The sequence below is a fragment of the Nicotiana attenuata genome, unplaced genomic scaffold (assembly GCF_001879085.1).
Source record: "Nicotiana attenuata strain UT unplaced genomic scaffold, NIATTr2, whole genome shotgun sequence".
Classification (NCBI taxonomy): domain Eukaryota; kingdom Viridiplantae; phylum Streptophyta; class Magnoliopsida; order Solanales; family Solanaceae; genus Nicotiana; species Nicotiana attenuata.
The window spans coordinates 331,453-342,281 of NW_017670525.1; positions in this window are offsets into that span (position 1 = coordinate 331,453).

Genomic DNA, 10,829 nt, shown 5'->3' on the forward strand with positions numbered 1-10,829 from the left:
CACCTTGAGCAATTAACTCATGGACTAGTTTGCATTACCAGAGATTTAGGGTAAGGGCTCGAAATAACCTTGAGGCACCCCTCGCGGTCCACAACGGTGGGTCCCGGCCAAACTTATACTTATATGAATTAGTCAATTTAATAGATAAACAGTTTTACCACGTACTTGCAAGTAAAGGCATGTTTTGACATTCTAAGCACATGTATGATTCAAGCAATGAAACAAGGGAAAAAGCTTGAACAAGTTGCACATATATAAAGAAAAGTAAATTCATTTAAACAACGGGAGTTGGGAAAAGGGGTCCTAGGTTGGTTAGCCTACAAGATCATACCCACACAATGCCCGGTAATCACTCCTCAATGAGGGGCTACATGTGGCATTAGCGCGTAGTCATCATATCCTTACTACCCAATTCCTTCCCCTTGGTCATAGCCTAAAACGTTCTAGCAGCCTTGAAAGATATCCTATGCGTGCACTACCCGTCCCTTCTTTGTGGCCCTGGAGGTATTTAGGACCTCTAATTTGGGTAGTTCTAGACCATCCTAAGGTGTTTAAAGGAGAAAAGTCTAAGCGTCAACCAAAACAAGTAGGACTGCATTTAAAGGGGGAACAATTAAAAACTCACATTTTACCTCCGCAAGCAGAAACAAATAAGTGCACGTCTCAAACAATCGTTTAAGAGAAAAACCTTAGAACATGATATCTAGGTGAGCTGAGAGTATACAGTATTGAATTAGGACCAAAGTATCAAAGACCTATTCAGCTTGCCTACTGATTTTAGACCTATTGAATATGAGCAATCGCAGATAGCAGAACATAGTTTTACAGTTGCAGAATTTTAATCGCCCTATAGGCTTGCCTAGACGTATAACAATAATGTCCTATGAGCATGGTATCTATTATTGATCAGGAATGCAGTAAAACAGTAAATAGTTTCCAAACGGGCGATTTGACCTTATAGGCATGCTTTCTACTAACATTGATTGAGAAATGAGTAGGTTAGTTAATCTGATTCAGAACTTCCAGGCGTGAGTTAAAGTTAGGTCGATTTTAGATCCTATAGGCATGATTTCTATTAAAGCCGGTTTTAATCCTATAGGCATGATTCCTAAAGAGATGAATTTGAATACCTGCTGTAATGGAAACTGAACTTCAATTACTTTACACCCTATAGGCATGATATCTAATTATTGAGCTGATTTAGATCCTATAGGCATGGCTTCTAATTGTGTGAAAGTAAAGCATGCAGAATTCACCAAAGCAGGTCCTATAGGCATATTATCTAAGAAGCACATTTTTGAATTGAAATAGACCCAATAGGCATGTTATCTACCCGATTTTACCAACAATATGCAGCTACCCACCCCTTTTCACTAATCACCCCGATGTTTGTTTACAATAATTATTTGTTTACCGTGAAAATGGTAATAACAATTAAATGTGTTGATGGGACTCTAAAAATACGTGATCTATTTTTATGCTAGTCGTGGAGCTGTTGATGCTGTGAGTGCGTAGTTTGAGGGTGAGACGCGAGCTAAAATAAAGCAGTAATCGAACCGAGAGATAGCCGTTCGGGGCCTCGAGCTGGTCGATTTAGGGCCTCGAGGTCGAGTCTCGAGCTCGGACTCGAGCTATCGGGGGAAATCAAGGAAGGACTAACAGATGCAATGATATTAAAGGAGGCTCTTTATAGCCAATGATAAGCAATAAATAAGCAATGAATATGAAACAAGTATGAAAATAATAGTATAGAACAACAGTGTCGGGAGAGTATCTTAGAGAGAAAGAGAGAGAGTTATCATATATTTCATGTAGAGTCTTTGGAGCAACATCAGTCCTCTACAAAATAGTTAGAATCACCTTTATATAGAAGGGGAGAAATTTATACGGTAAGGCACACATTAGCTGTAAAGGTGTGGGGATGGGACGGCTGAAATGACGTCTCGAGTAGGGCTTAGAATAGCCTGGCTATGTTTTGTCAGACTTAGCCGTGACAGATTTAGCCGTGTCTTGGGAACTCCTACTTGTGCTTTAGCCCTGATCAATATCCTCCCGAGGCCGGGTGCCGATGGGCCCCGAGGGAGAAGACTCGTGCGCATCTTTGCAGCCTCGAGGCTTTGATTCGATCTTCCGATATGCTTAAAAGACGGGAAATTGGACCCTTCGATTTTGCCGTATACAGATAGTCTTCGCGTTTCCTAGATCGAGGTGATAGGAAACGAATTTGATGACCAACTCTTTAAGTTCCCTGCGCCGATGTCATATCGGTGATGCAGCCTATGATGTGAGCCTTCGTGCCAACCGGGAAAACCCTTGGACTTGTCTTTTCGACATCATTCAATGCAATGTTGATTCTCATTCCTCTAAGTGGCAGTACCGCTGTCGATTCGGTTTTTAAGAACGATTGATTGCGCCTGCCGAATCGTCTTTCAAAGACATCGAAGACCGTGTGATTTCTCCCAATAAATGGACGAACTTTGATGCTATTTCTTCAGCTAAGGGTCCTTTTCCGTTCACTCGTCCATTGTTCTTCATCATCTTTTCACCATCTTCTTCAATTGTTAACTGCCATGTTCGGGATTCACGGCCCTAAGGTCGTGTGGCAGTATTCTTATCGGCTGCGTAGTGGCTACTTGCCTGAGGTTCTCGATGCCGAACAAGATTACACTGTCTCGTGTTGCTGCTGTTGTTATTACGGCTGTTATTGCTGCCGCTATTGACTCGAGGTGATGACACACGGGGGGCAGTCTTCCTCCATTTTTTAGAAAGTCATTTGGACTATACACCGCTGCTCATGAGGGGGCTCGGACTATACTCCGCTGCTCAACCTCCTGCACACCTTTTGGATTCCATGGGGTGTGGTGGCGCTCATCTACTAACAGTTGCATCCCGCGCCGGGGAAATGTTTTTAAGTAGTGGCCCTTCAATATTGGTGCTGCCGAAACTCGTACCGGCCAGATTTTCATCCAGCCACTTCTTCGCTCCTCCCAGCTTCCCCCTCGTCAATTTGCTCTTCTCCATCGCTTTCCCCTTCTACATCATCCCTTTTGAAGATGCCATTCTGGGGGGTCGAGGTGAGGCTTCAAGGGGATGGCGCTTCGGAAGATATTGTCTTTGAGGTCATACGCCCCGGGGGATGATACCCGAAGATGCAGTCGCCAAAGTTGCACCTTTGAGAATAGGCTAGGTTTTCGATCTTTCGCTGTGTATCCCCTTTTTGCTTCTGCGTAGCGATCCTTTGTAAGATTTTGTAATCATATGTAAGGACCACTCGAGGGCCGTTTTAAGCAAATTCCCATAAATATAAAGATACTTTTTGACTTCTGCCTTTGATGTTTGCTATATTTCCTTTGATTTTTGCGATGACCCTAAATGTATGCTTCTACTGCCAATCATGAACATTCAGCTCGATCGCAAGTATTTTTCTCGGCTTTGTTTGATAGAAATGGCTCTCTTTCAAGCCCACCGTTGTTTCTCGGACCGAGCTCGAATTGGTCTGATAGACCCGGACCATCGGGACCCTCGAGTCTCATAGATAATACTTGGAGACTTGAAGTTTTTGAGGGCGGTGTCTGAGTGAAGTTGGCTTAGGATGCCTGGAGATTTGCCTTGAATTTGTCGAAGATAACCCTTCTAAGATGCTATAGATTGGTCCTAGATGATGGATTACCCGAATTTTGGCGGTGCCCTAAGGCCGGGCCTCTTTGGGCGGAGTTTTGAATTTCCCGTTCCTCCCCTTGGGGGGTTCCTTCGAGTTCAGCTACTATCTCAGGCCCCATAATGATGTTAGAGGTTTCATGGAGCCTAGCTTCATGTTGACAGAGGTCCTCGAGGTCGAGTATTTCCTCGGGACTGGAGATGATGTTTGCTGGCTTCTTGAAGCCTAGCTTTACGTCGATGGAGGTCCTCGGGGTTGAGTATTGCCTCGAGACTGACATTCGAAGTCATTGACCTCCCGGGGCATATCTCGGGCAAGCGGACCGTTGTTGTTTCCGCGTATATATGGGGTCGCTTCCGCCTTTTGGGAGATCCACTTTTTAGATAGTTCGTCCTATTTCGGCGTCGAGCCCTTCGTTACCTTAGTACCAGAGTGTTTGTGCAGGTTTCTGCTTTGGCGCCTCTAGTCTTGCCATGGCTACGACTGCTGCTTCGGGGTTCGCTTGTCAGAGAAGGGAGAGCTCCGCTCCCAGTGCTCAGGATCAGCGGGAGTTTAACTTGAAGACTACGTATTTGATAAGGGAAGAGCACATTGAGTTGGTGAGGAGAGACTGCGGATGGAGGGAGGAGGTAGCACTACAGGTGCTTTCCCCGGACGAAGGTATTGCCGACCATGCCGATGGGTTCCTGAATGTATATACGTATCCCTTCACACTAGGACCTCTTGACAGGGTCGTGCTCAATTTTTGTGTAAAGTATCGGGTTACCTTGGCGCAGGTACACCCGTCGTTTTGGCGAATCGTGTTGATGACGAGATTTTTTGCGGAGAAGGCGGGGCTTGAATTCACGCTTAGCCATCTCGTCAGGCTGTACGGCCTTTTCACCATCGAGGTCTGCTAACCTTGCGGTGTCATTTGTCCATGCCTTTTGTGTTGATGACGATGAAGGCGGAGATCGGGAGTGGGCCAGTCGGTTCGTCCGGATCCGAACGGCCGACGTTATCCCTGTGGAGCGTATGCCATTCCCTGAAGAATGGAATTATATGCATGAGTGGAGCGTCTTGTGCTTTCCCAGATTCGTTCATGTTGAAAGCTAATCTCGTAATCGCGTTTCCTTCCTTTCTGCAGCAATTTAATGGGCGCCAGGCGAAGTTCCTGGTCTACCTGGTTGGGTCCGGAAGCTGGCGACCCACTCAACTTGCGACAAGCGCAAGTGGCGAGCTGCATCTCGGGGCAGGTGGGAAGCAAAACATCATGGTGCGTGTGTATATTGCTTTTCCCTTGTCCCTTGTTTATTCGGAGAGATATTCTCCCTTTTTTATGTACTAACCTTGTTGTTGTAGGTATCGGAGAGCCTCCGAAGGCGAGGCTGTGTCCCTCCAGAGAGGAGGAGGGGTTGCCGGCGTTCGGGCCAAAGTATGACAATGATAAGCTGGAAATGCACTTGTAGGGAGATGGCGCTTGTGGCGAGGCGATACGGGGTCGGGCCGTTGAGACGATAACATCGCCCGAGCCTATCGTGCCCGAGGTTACTGGTTCTAGAAAGATGGCTCCTTCGAACGGTCATGTTTTGACTAGGGCCGACTCTTCCGGGGCCGAGGGGGCTAGATCGACAGATATGAGCTCGGTCTTCGAGGAAGTCTTCCGACTTCATTTTGAGGTGAGCTTCGTCGTAGGCCTCCTAAATCCGTGTCTTCCTTTTCTTACCGAGCTTTTCATTTTGCAGGCCTTTGACAGGCTTAGATACGAGATGCTCTGTCATGGGGCTAGGCTACGGAAAGCTCTAGATGAGGGCAAATCCCTTAGTCTCCTGTGCGAGGAGAAGGAAATTGAGTTGGCATACTGGCGATGTGAGGTGTATCGGAGCCTGAATTACGAGAGCTATTTGATGGGGCAGGTAACTTCCTACCCGGGTTGAGTATGCATTTGGCTTATTATCTTCTAAGGTTAATTCTTCGTCTATCTCAGCTGCAGAAAAAGGTGGAGGCCTTGGAGCGTCTTAGGGGCGAGGCCGAAAAAATCAGAAATGACTGTACCGAGCTGAGAGCTCGGGCGCAGGTCCAAGCTTCAGAGGAGAAAGATGCATCGGCTAGACTTTCGGCCCTCGCAGTCCATCTCTATTTAGCCCGTGGCAACATTTCAGTTCAAGCAGATATGATCGCGAAGCTTGAATCCGAACTTTCGAAGGTTAGGGCTGAGATCGTTGATGATCGGGCCGAAGCGGTTTTGAACCGTACTAGGGCCGATCAGGAGATGGCGCTTCATTTGAAGGATGCTACCGATGCTCAAGCCGCATTGAAGAGGGTCCTTGATCGTGGAGAGAAGATCGAAGAATATGCGCGTTGCAAATCTCGGAGAAAGGTTCTCGAAGAAATCAGTGCCAGGGGTTTTGTTCTCTCGGAAGAGTTGGCGCGAGCGAGGGCGGACGAGTGTGATGCTCGGTTACTCTTGTCCGATGCTGAGGAGACTAAAAATGAGGCCGATAGGCCGTAGCTCTTAGGAGCGGGGCATAGACCTTGCCATCCCGTACGTAGTATCTTTTTTGAGTATGTTTGCAGATGGAGAATGTATTTTTCCACTTATGTACCTGAAAAGAAAAAACCCTTTTACGACTTTTTTGTTCTTCTGTACCTTCTTTTGTTTCGCTTATGGCCAGGCGGACTGGTTTCAGAGTCAGTGAGATTCATTAGATCCGTGGTATGGCCCTGGGGCTCATTAGGCGGGCCCGGGGGCTCTTACTCGCTCGGTCATTGTGACCTTTAGTGTAAGCAGGAATTCTGAGCACTTATGCTTTTGCCCAACTATTTCGGGTGGAGTCTTCGAGTTGGGTTTCGACTCGAGCTCATATATTTCTTGAGCTTTTTATGTTTGCATAGGCCGGTGGCCCTTACGTATAAACTTTCTTGGATCCAGTCTCCGAGTCAGGCTACGACTCGAGCTCAGTCGACCCTCAAGTTTTACGTTTGTATTGGCCGGGCGACAACGACTCTTACCCTTTGATCGAAGTGATCTTTTATGTAAGCTGGCGACAATGGCTCTTATGCTTCGCCCTTAGGCGTGTGTGTGTGGCCCTGAGGCACGATAGGCTGGCGACAATGGCTCTTATGCTTTGCCCTTAGGCATATATGTGGCCTTGAGGCTCGTTAGGCTGGCGACGATGGCTCTTACGCTTCGCCCTTAGGCGTATGTCGGCCATGAGGCTCGTTAGGCTGGCGACAATGGCTATTATGCTTCGCCCTTAGGCGTATGTGCGGCCCTAAGGCTCGCTAGGCTTTATTTTCCTCTCGTGACTTTTGCAATGATTTTGCCTGACCTGTTGTCGGTTCGGGAAGAACCTCGATTTCCAGTCGTTAGCGGCGGTGTTCGAGCACCTCGTAAGATTCGGCTTGTAGGTTGAGTAGCTCGAAGCCTTGTGATTCGGAGCTGACATGGTCGAAGCTCATTTGCCTGTTGAGGGTAGCCTGTTTAATCGGTTCTTTTCGAAGTAGATTCGAAGTAATGGCCTATGATTTTGTAGCGACGGTCGGGCGTCCCCGAGTCGCGTTTGTTTGGCTGGTGCAACCGTATATCCGTAGTCATTTATGTTTGGCCGGAGCTATTTTTTGATCCCGAGTATAGTAGTTTAGGCGTCTATGTCGAGGGTATGCCTTTTTAGGGGTCCTACAAATTCGATATATATCCTGAACTTCGAGATTGATTTTATGCCTGTAATAAAGTCTTACAAAACTTTTCATGCCTTTTGAGGTCTTACAGTTTTTGCGATACTTGATGCAAGCATGATTCATCCCTTGCTTGAAGGTCTTACAGTTCGTGTTGTTGCTTTGTGCAAGTCTTACAAGACCGAGTCTGCCCGCTCAGGGTATTATGGCCTCGGGTTTATTGCTGAATGGCGATTGGCGATAGTCTCCGAGTCATCGAGTTCGTTTTGTCTTTAGAGCCGTTACTCGTGAGCTTGGTATTGCCTCATTGAGGGCTTACGACTTTGGAGATTCCGACGTTGAGGTCATGCATATGCGGAGTTCTTCGGCGCCAGTCTTCGAGTATTCGCGACGCTTCTTTTTGGAGATAGTTAATGATTTTCATGCTGCCTTCCTAAGGGCTTATTAGCCTGGAGCTTCGACCCTGAGGTCATGCGAGTGCCGAGTAATCGACGCTAGTCTCCGAGCATTCGCGATGTTTTCTGATGGAGAAATGGTTCTGGCGAAAAACGCTGGGTTTTCCTTGGAGCATGAATCATGTTGGAAAAAAGCATTCTTTGATTATTTGACACTGATACATGTGCCTCAGCCATCGGGGCGCGGTTGTACGGACACGGTTCATTCGACCATTTGGTATTTCTCATCGGGATCATATTTGGCATTTCTCGGCTTTTCTGAGCGGACGACCTTCCTAAAAGGTGTCCATCGACGCTCGTGGTTGATAGCAAAAGAAGCCTTGAGGATCTGTTGGATTCCCCTTAGGTAGCATATAGGTGTTGCCTCATTAAAAACCTTGCCGACAAAACCCTCTTCGGGACAAAAAGCTCGGTCGAAGGAAAAGAGTGCAACAGATGTCTTTAAAACCTAAGGGTCTTCTTGCTGGGCGTGCGTATTTGACCGCTTTGATCGAGTGCCTGTATAAAAGGATTAGTATGAAATATAAATTGAAAAGGGAAATAGTTATACCTTATCGCGGGATGCGTTTGGCGACGTTCCGAGGTCTTGTACGCCTCTGTTGTTCGTGGCGAGGACTCAGTACGGTCCTCCGCTATGTTCAATCGGGCTTGGCCGAAGATGTAGTTTGATTGTCCTTAGGCTCTCTCGAGAGCGGAGACATTGGCGCTGGTGCAGCGTCGTGCACTGCGAACATTTCCCTTGCCGCGTGTTGATCCCCGTAGACGGTTTTAATCCCGTCTTTTGTTGGGAATTTCATTATCTAGTGGAGGGTGGACGGTACCGCTCTCATGCAGTGTATCCACGATCGTCCGAATAAGGCGTTGTACCTCATGTCTCCTTCGATGACATGGAATTTGACGTCTTGAGTCGCGCCGGCCACGCTGACCGGGAGAGTGATCTCTCCCTTTGTTGTCTCGCTTGCCAGGTTAAATCTGTTGAGGACCCGAGTGGCGGGCACCATTAGGTCTAGTAGTCCGAGCTGTCCACTACCTTCGACCTGATAATGTTGGCCGAGCTACCTGGGTCCACGAGTACACGTTTTATCTGAAATGTATTTACGAGGAAAGAGATTACTAGGGCGTCGTTATGAGGTTGAGACAGGGTCTCGGAGTCCTCCTCGCTGAATGTGAGGGCATCTTAGGGTACGTATCCCCGGGTTTGCTTATCTCTGGTGATGGAAATTTTTGTCCTTCTCATCACGGGTCCTTGAGGAGCATCGATCCCTCCTAATATCATGTGAATAATGTGGCGTGGCTCGTTTACTTCATTCATCTTGGCATCCTCCCTTCCTCGGAACTGATTCTTTGCTCGGTCACTCAAGAATTCTCTGAGATAACCGTTGTTGAGTAACCTGGCCACTTCTTCCCGCAGCTGGTGACAATCCTCGGTCCTGTGGCCATGCGTTTTGTGAAATTCGCATAGTAAGTTATGATTCCTTTGGGAAGGATCCGACTGTACAGGCCTGGGCCATCTGGTATCCTTGATTTTGCCGATGGCGAACACGATGTCTGAAATGTCAACGCTGAAGTTATACTTCGATAGGCGTGGTGCCCCTATTGGCCCTGTGTTTCCGTCGAATCCGGCTCTTTTAATGAACCCTCGGGGGTTCTGCCCTCGGTTGACCGGTCGGTCGCTGCGAGGTGGGTTGCGTCTCGGGGCGTTTCTCCTATCTTTGGTGTATGGCCGATACCTTTATTTGTTCAGCTTCGACTCTTTTGCTAAGATCCTGTTTGGGTATACTGAGCCCAAAGGGGCTCCCAATTGATCATCCTCGACCGTGATCTTTGACTGGTATCGGTTATGGACATCCGACCTGGTTACGGCAGGATACTCGACCAGATTTTCTTTTAGCTGATGCGAGGCCACAGAACTCCGCTCGTTCAGGCCCTGAGTGAAGGCCTGTACCGCCCAGTCATCGGAGACCGGGGGTAGTTCCATTCGTTCCGTTTGAAAGCGAGACACGAACTCTCGCAGCATTTCGTTCTCCCTTTGCCTGATTTTGAATACGTCGGACTTCCTTGTTGCTACTTTGATGGCACCGGCGTGTGCCTTTATGAAGGAGTCCGCCAGCATGGCAAATGAGTATATGGAGTTGGGAGCTAGATTATGGTACCACATCATGGCCCCCTTTGAGAGTGTTTCCCCGAACTTCTTCAGTAAGACGGACTCGATCTCGTCGTCTTTTATGTCGTTGCCTTTTACTGCGCACGTATAGGAGGTGACGTGCTCGTTGGGGTCTGAAGTCCCGCTATACTTCGGGTGTTCCGGCATTCTGAACTTCTTTGTGATGGGTTTCGGAGCTGCTTCCTCCGGGAACGGCCGCTGCACGAACTTCCTCGAGTCTACACCTTTCAGGACCGGGGGCGCGTCCGGGATTTGGTCGACCCTGGAGTTATAAGTTTCGACTTTCTTGTCGTTGGCGGCTATCATCTTCTCGCCCGACACGATCCTTCTAGAAAGATCCTCGAGCATTTTTACGATAGCAGGATCGGCGTCGAACCCTTATTGCTCAGTCTCTCCGGTACCTGTTCGGCCGGGGTAGTTGTTCTTGGTGCTGCGGTGCTGGGAGTTTCTGGATGGGTTTGCAGCTGAGTGATAGCCAGTTGTTGTGCCTGCAACATTTCAAAGATAACATGAAGGCTAACTTCCTGTTCTTCCCGAGCTGGGGTTTTTTGGGCTTCTTGTTGGTCGTCTTGTTATACGCTTCTGTCGATGCGTGAGGTCTCGTCGACCTGTTGTGCGTCTTGTGAACCCGCGTCTGCTGGAATCGGTCCAGGCACGTCATCGGGGTTCAGTGGTGGCGCGCCGACGATTGGAACTGCTACACCGTTTTCTCCGTGGTTTTCGAGGTTGTTGTTCTCAACTCTGTTCACCGAGCCAAACATTTTGACCTGCAACCGAAGATCTTGGAGAAGAAGAAGTGTGAAAGATAACTTGTGTTATGTGACGAAACTAGCAAGAAAATAATCACTATTATTTTTAGCCGCACGGTGGGCACCAAACTGTTTACCGTGAAAAT